Consider the following 7,856-nt stretch of genomic DNA (forward strand, 5'->3'; position numbering starts at 1 on the left):
ATGAATGCCGGGCAGATAAGTTTCCTAACCATTTGGTCGATAACATTGCAGATATAACAGACTTACAGCCCATGTAATAAATGGTGTTCAGCATTTACCGATCAGCTTCAACGTTAGACCTGACATGTGACCGATGATCCCCCAACCCTTTCGTTACATTCATGATAATTGACTATCTATTGGGCAAAAGTGAGATATGGCACCTGGCTCAGGATTAATTGAGTTAGAGCAAAGTTAAGTTTTCGCATCCGAATACTCAAGACCGAGTATTCGCAAGAGTGCTGAGAACACACAAAAATCAAAGACGATTGCTCACAGCTTTATCAACGATCCAACCACAGGAAGATGTGCGGAATTAGAATGAAGATTTCCGATAAGTCTGGAAAGAGACTGCCGCTGAGGAGTGCCTCAATGTTGCAATGGTCCAAACGGTCCATCTGTTTAGGGAATTTATGGTAATAGCATTTTGAACGTTTCGGCCACATCGTTTTCGCTACTTTTTTTTACTTGGGCCCAAGTTTGAATCCGGTTAGGTGCTCCATATCGCGGTTGATTTAGTTAGCATCATCCAAAATCTCATTGTTCCAAGTTTGGTGGCACCGGAGAAATGTGCGAAAAATAGGGCTTTTCAATAACACTGTGGATTATGTATAAAAAAATTGAATGTAAAATCAGATTCAGTGGTCTGTATTCCAATTTCGAGGACTCCAAAATGAACTCCGACACTGATACACAATCCTGGCAAATAGTGATTAGATCATTCTTGCTGGGATGAATCACTTGGAATAACGATAGTTACGTGGGTTGTAAGTTTGTGGGGCGAAACAAAACCCAACGAGAAGTTGTACCGTTTAGTGCACTCCGTCAGAGAAATAGTCCTCGGTCGCTGAAAATCAACCAGACAGTCGATTCGATTTCCGATTCCACGTGTGACGTCCGTGGACAAGGTCTTGTCGGTGAGCCAGTACTAGCAAGCAAGGGGCACTTCCCTTTGGTCATTCTTTCTATTTTCTTCATCCCTCCACAAGGTGCTGTGGCCTATGGCGGTCTACTATACGTCGTGGGTGGAGACGGCGATGCAGGTTACCTGTCCTGCATGGAAACCTACAATCCCCAGACCGACACATGGACCGTTTGCTCGGGACAAATGAATTTAGCAAGGTCTGGTGCTGGTATTGCCATCGTTGAACTGCCCCACTCCACCTGACAAATCACACTGGCAAATTCTACAGAGCGATCCTTTATTTCTTTAACTTGAACTTGAAAACATTATCACTATCGTGTTATTTTCTCATCTCTTGACAAATTCATACTGGTACACGCCAACTCGATCTTCATTATGTGATGGTTGGTTTGTCCAAGACCGGAATTACCCAAAGCACTACTTCAAGTCAGTATGAACTTGTGCTGGACTTCATCGGTCATCATTTAGCAGATATTATACGCGGAACCAAAACACACTTACTACTAGAGGTGTATAGCCATTAGACTTTAATGAATCATGTGCTTGACTATCGGACTGGGTAGGACTACGTTTAACGACCAGACTGGTCAAAAGCACCGTAAGTATTCGCACGTAGTTAGTAGTACTTGCGAGAAGTCGAAACGACGTTTCCAAAAATCAGAGACTGAAAGGGGTGGGTTCTAGCCCTTGAGTTGCCTGTTAGCCAGGTAATCGGAAATGGCGATAGGCGGAATGTTACGACAGTGGGTCCTAGGCTTTCTCGGATCGTGACCCTTTGTGGTTGGCAAGTGCATAGCGCTTCAAATACCTCTAGTTCATTTGTCACCTTGTTACTTCGTCGCTCGATAGAATCGGTTTTCGTCTACTTGATTATGTGCGTTATTTCGTAAGTCTTGATTTTATTATGTGGTACTTGCCTACGGTGCCTCTATTGGTGCTTCCCTATTACTATAAACATGTCACAGAAAAGCGTATCGGTGCTCACCCTGGACACTATGGGAATAACCAAATCAAATTAGCGTTGTAGCTGGTTTAGTGGGGCTGAATGGTAACGCCGTCGGTGCCCATCACAGCATTGTGCATGATGTCTCATGTGGTGCTAAACTCTTGTTTCACCTCGTACCCCCTAAACGCAAACCTCCTTTGTCAATGGTCTATATGAGGTGCAACAACTTCACTATTTGCAGCACTGAAAAAACTCACAGTTAAACGAGACACATTCGCCAGGAGTCCCATAGCTTGCAGACAACTCCATTTACGTTTTCTGCTCCAGAAACGATAGTGTTCAGACGATGAGGCGAAATGATCCCCTAAATCAGCTGATTTAATATATAACCATCTGGCTTGGCTAGGTGTTATTTGATCCAAGTGGACTTTTAGATTTGGTTTCGCGGATCTAGTCTGAATCACAGAGTCAAACTGATGAATAGAAACATTTACGTTTTCCAGAAACGATAGTGTTCAGACGATGAGGCGAAATGATCCCCTAAATCAGCTGATTTAATATATAACCATCTGGCCTGGCTTGGCTAGGTGTTATTTGATCCAAGTGGACTTTTAGATTTGGTTTCGCGGATCTAGTCTGAATCACAGAGTCAAACTGATGAATAGAAACTGAAAGGTAATGAGAATTGGAGTAACTGGAATTCGGGACTGGGGTAACTAGTTTTATTGGAGCAACTCAGTTTTCTGAGCCAGAGAAACGTTGTACACTTGAGGAAGGAGTCTCCAGTTTGGGACCGGTTTGTTTAGGTATAAAGCGTCGTGGTCCCATAACCTGTAGATGAAACACGTGTGATGACTTGCATCATGGAATTCAGAGTCCTCTGGTATCGCGTATGCCACTGCTGCCTTTCGCCTGGGTGCTTAAACCGATCTTCTCAGTTTAGAGCCTCTATCGTCCTCCTTTATCCTGTGCATTAACTAAGCTGGCGTTACGCTAGCAGATGTAGTCTCGACCTGGCTTGATGAGATAACTGGCTTTGCTCTTCCAGGGATACGATGAATCTCTACGCCACCAGTTTTCGCTTGATTTAAAATTGGTGGTACTTACTAGGGTTCCAACTGTTATTTCTAGGAACTGAGAACATCTCCTTTATGCATGAAGAACATTCCTAATGCCTTCAAAATGCGAATTGACGTCCCTTCTAGTTACATCATTTTTGTTCGGACGATGGGCTCTCGATCGCGCGCAGATGGGAACCACACAGTCGAACTCCTGAAAGAAAGAAGGCCTTTGCTGCGGAGTTATTAGAAAATGCCCACTGAAGAGCTACAGACTATTGGACAGGAGAGCAAAACTCATGCATCTTGTTTACAAAACTGAATGTCCATCTCCTCCTTGAACGCGTCTTCCTGAACTTTCCTGGACATTCATTGACTGTTACTCAATTGCAAGCAAATGCTACGGAGCGACCCCACAAAGTCCGTAATAGGTCACACTTTTCAAGAGACCCAAAGCGGATTTACGAGAAAACATACTACTCGCATGCCACCCGTCAGTAGTATCACTGTTACAATAGTAGTTTACCATACATCTGAATAAGTAACACTAAATGCAGCATACCTTGACAGCAAGGCTTTCTAACGAAAAGAACTAAGATGTCACATCCTGAATTGTTACATCGTTCGGCATCTTATTTTGATTCTCCTGAAAGTATTTTGAAGAAACTCAACTCTCAACTTATTATTATTACTAATTATTATTATAATATATATATTATATCTATATATATTGTCATATACATATATATATAATTACTATTAATACTGTAGCGCTTATGGTGCCTCTTGCAAGTAATTTTTCACCGAGTGCGGGCGGAACTTTATACAATTTGCTCTCTGCAACTAAAACTGCCAAATTACTGTACTACCCTTTGCCAGCAGACAGGCGGATGACCTTGAATCAATTGAACATTTGTTGTCCAATGCTGTAAACTACGGAGCGCCTTCGTCGGAAGTGAAGCAGTTTACTTCAGACCGATTTAACGAAACAACTGCCACTAAGATTTGTGGAGGTATGGGCAGAAATATCGTTCTTTCCAACTCACTACGCTTTTTTCAATACCCACATCTGTGGCGGGTGAAACGATATCTGTTTGTAGTCAATCACCTGTGAGGCCACGGTCGAGTTGGCGTTATACGGACGACTATATTGCATTTTGTTAGGTATGCTTTGCCGCGCATTGCCAAATTTCCCAACATTATTCCGACAGCTTTTGGGTATTCTGAACTTTCATGCCACATACGGTACGAATGCTCTGCAATAAGACGTCATTCTGAACTGGTTATGAGGGGCAAGGGTATCGGTCGATACGTCACGCGTTGTTTTATAAAAAGCCAGTGATTTGCGTCATTCCGGGTCTTGTTTCTCGTGATTCAAGGAATGCTAGGCTGCAATGTGATGTTATGGATATACTTGTTTACAAAATCCGTGCAGATTGTGTAATCCCTGGTTGTGCTGCTCGGCCATTTTGTTTTCGGGTGCAAAGCTTCACAAATCACCATGTGTTCATCAAATGTTGTTCCTGAACCAACCCGCATGTGATCAGGATTCTGTTTGACCGGTTCGGTCGACTATGGAACGCAGTGTGCCGACGTCAAATAGGTTTTCAAAATCCAAGTTTCATGACCATCCGCAATTGCTAGGCAATGGCAAGTGCACCGAAATTTCGACAGCATTTGGCTCGCTGGCTTCGCTCATTTGTATCTCTGGTATGAACAGACTACCGAAAGAGGCGTCGGTCACTTGGGGGGAGGGCGAGATCGTCTCCCTTGATAGAAGATGCCTCCTGTCCATCTACCGAAAAGTATGCTTGTTAGACTGCTTCCTGCGTCAATGTCACCGTTAAATAAAGTTTATGTAGTAGATACGACGTCCCAGATCTTCTGCGCTCAGCGTTTCAGTGATTTAGGATGTATTTTGCAGTGAGTTTTGTGCAGAAGTATTCAGGGTACCTACAAGTTAGCAGTCCCTCTAGGTTGGTGTGGACCAGATGGGTTTGAGCGACCATCTCTTCACAACCCGCTATTTGGGCATTTTGCGGGCTGGTAAACTTTTCCTTTGTTTGTTCAGAGAGGTCAGTGCGGTCCAGATATGCTCTGTCAACTACTGAGGAGTATCGACACCAGTCTCAGCTTGGGCTGGAATGGTTCCAACTGAACAAATTCGGAGTTCTGGAGGCATGGATTACCAGCACTAGTACTGGGGTTTCAGGTGCGAGCATTGCCATTGCGTACATTATCAAAGACATCCGAGACATCTGTTTTGTTTCCGTGATAGCTGACAGACATTGACAACCTGGTCAGTAGTTCTCTGACGTTTAGTGTCTTGTATAGGAGCTTCCATCTTCTGCGAGAACCCTTATGGTCTACTAAGATATTTGATTTATTTATCTCCCGGACGCCATAAATGACCATTGAATATGTTCTCTGTGTGGCCTCAGCCTCAGGAGGATTCTTATTTCTTTACCTAACGCCTGTACTGCAAGGAGGTCTTCGCAGATTTGTATGGCAGGATTGTATGGAGGAGTCGATGGTGAATTCTAAGGGATTCTGAGGGATTTTATGTCTGTTGGTTATTCCGAATGGGTTACTGGGCTTCTACATCACTAAATTGAACTTACTGGGCTGCCGAACAATGTGAGTGAGCTTGGTAGTATCCCGCGCGTGGCCTGCAATCGTCTTCCAAAATGGTTGACAGCAGCCCTAAGCTTTTGACGAGGGGGTTGCTTATGCTAGTTTCGCGGAAGCATGGTTTGCGTATGTTCACCCGTGTCCGCGAAAATCGCTTCTTGAGTGCTAGAGGCCTGCAATATGAAACCAGTTTGCGGGAACAATGCATTCGGTGCCTTTGCAAACTGGGTAGCCGTGGCACGGTACTACCGTAGCAGACCGCCCTGCCCGCCTGTGGTTCAACTCAGTCATGTGTAAAGGTCGTTTTATGTTGCTTCGCGTTTCTCCACTGGCCACATACATTTTTGGTGTTTCGTCTTTACGTACTGTTGCCGTCAAATCACAGTTCACTGTGCGCTGCTCGTGTCCGGTCGTTCGCTCCTACGTGCACAACTTCGTTCCCCCATCATATTTCTTGTTTCCGATGTGAGAAATTCCCCATAAGAACTTGCTGCATTGTTCCACATTATAGATGCTACGGTAAACTCCCACGACCTCTTCAAACTGAGAATCCAAAATTCTGTTCTTTTTGGATAAATCAGCCGCAACTGTTTTACTATATCTTTGCGGTATTTTTTTATTAGGAAAATTTTTGTTTTTATATTTTGTACTGGGCTTTGCGCACCATGATTTCGCATGTGGGGGTTCCACTGAAGAACGTCTCCTGCAAGTCTCAGGCTAGATCATTATCATTTTCTGAGACAATTGGATCGCATCAGGTTTGGCTTTTTACTATTTATTTGTTTGGATATAGTCAACATGATTTCGGAAGTGAAGCTATGTCGCAATACTTCGACATGAACGATGAGTTGGATGAAGCCCAGAAGGGTGCTGCGTGTTTGTTAGATTGCTACTGTGGTTGACTATGTGATTGTTACGAGTTTTGATGAGGAAGATTGAGCGTTCAATTTTATAAAGCTACATTGTAACGGCATCAGAGAGTAGAAGTCGATTTGGGTTTAGTGCTTTGAATTCAGCCACCTGCCCACTCACTAGATCTTCGCTAAGGCTTCACAACCTTTCCCTCCTAAAGAACACCGAAGAACGCCAAAATATGCCTAAATTTTTCGTGTTTATGTCGCGTAAACCGGTAAGAGAGTGCGAATCAGTGATGGTCCGCGACCTTGAAAGTTCGCTCACTTAAAGGAGCAACATGTCACTGGAAGATGCAAATGGATTAGACTAACTCACCGTTAAAGTCACAACTTCGAAAACCCCACAGTTTTGACGAAAATAATTTGGGTGCGCAAATAGCCAGTGGCGTACTGACCGGTGGGCGATGAGAAAACTACAAACGGCGGAAAATAAGGAACCAGAACAACGAATCTCTCCATGAAGCCCCAGTGTTGTAGTGATCCCGGTGGTCAGTTTCAACTAACAGTGATAACCACCACTAAAGCTCCACGGCTTTGGACAGTTAGGCTTATGGCTTGGTCACGAAAGGCATACTAAGGATGATGAATTGGGGAAATTCGCAATACTTATTGTCAGTTACCAGATGTTATTCTTTGTTTCCCTATTCCTCGGACTAATTCGTTACCCTTCTGGTAACTGCTCACGGTTCAAGGCTGTACTATCCTCTTTCATACAAAGCCGATTCTATATTGAGTGTTTTCTACAATACTACTACTAATAATAATAGTAATGTTTATCCCCAACTAGCGGGTGGCACACCATCAGGTACGATCATACGATTACAGTCAATACAGCACGACTGGGGGCTTGCGAAAAATGCATAATGTCATGGATAGCGGGCAATACCCGGTGTATACTTCACCATGCCTACACCTAAATGGGAAAGGAGCCCATTTTGACTTTGCGTGAAGCATATCAAGTTAATTCGGGAGCGCATTAGCAGCACAATTTTCTTAGCTGCAAAAACTTTGAGGGTGAAATGAAACGATTTACTCCGACATGTTAGGACAAGATCAGATCGTTGAGGTTCAAAGGTGGCAGGCAAAACGAGAGGGAGTGAAAAGGAGGCACATTGGTGCATTATAGGAAAACTCCAAATTGCGAAACATGATGAACCGGAACAGCGAAGCTGGTTTTCGGCGGCCGGGTTGCCATGATCCGGCCGGTCAATATGAAGTAAACTCTGAAACCACCGACGAGGCTTTTTCGGCCGTGGACTGTCGGGCTTACGGCCAGGGTCATAAAAACCGGAAGTACAGATAATGAATTAGAATAATCAGCAGTAGTCATTATGTAGATTGAA

Source organism: Opisthorchis viverrini (assembly GCF_000715545.1).
Source record: "Opisthorchis viverrini unplaced genomic scaffold opera_v5_135, whole genome shotgun sequence".
In the NCBI taxonomy this organism is placed as follows: Eukaryota; Metazoa; Platyhelminthes; class Trematoda; order Opisthorchiida; family Opisthorchiidae; genus Opisthorchis; species Opisthorchis viverrini.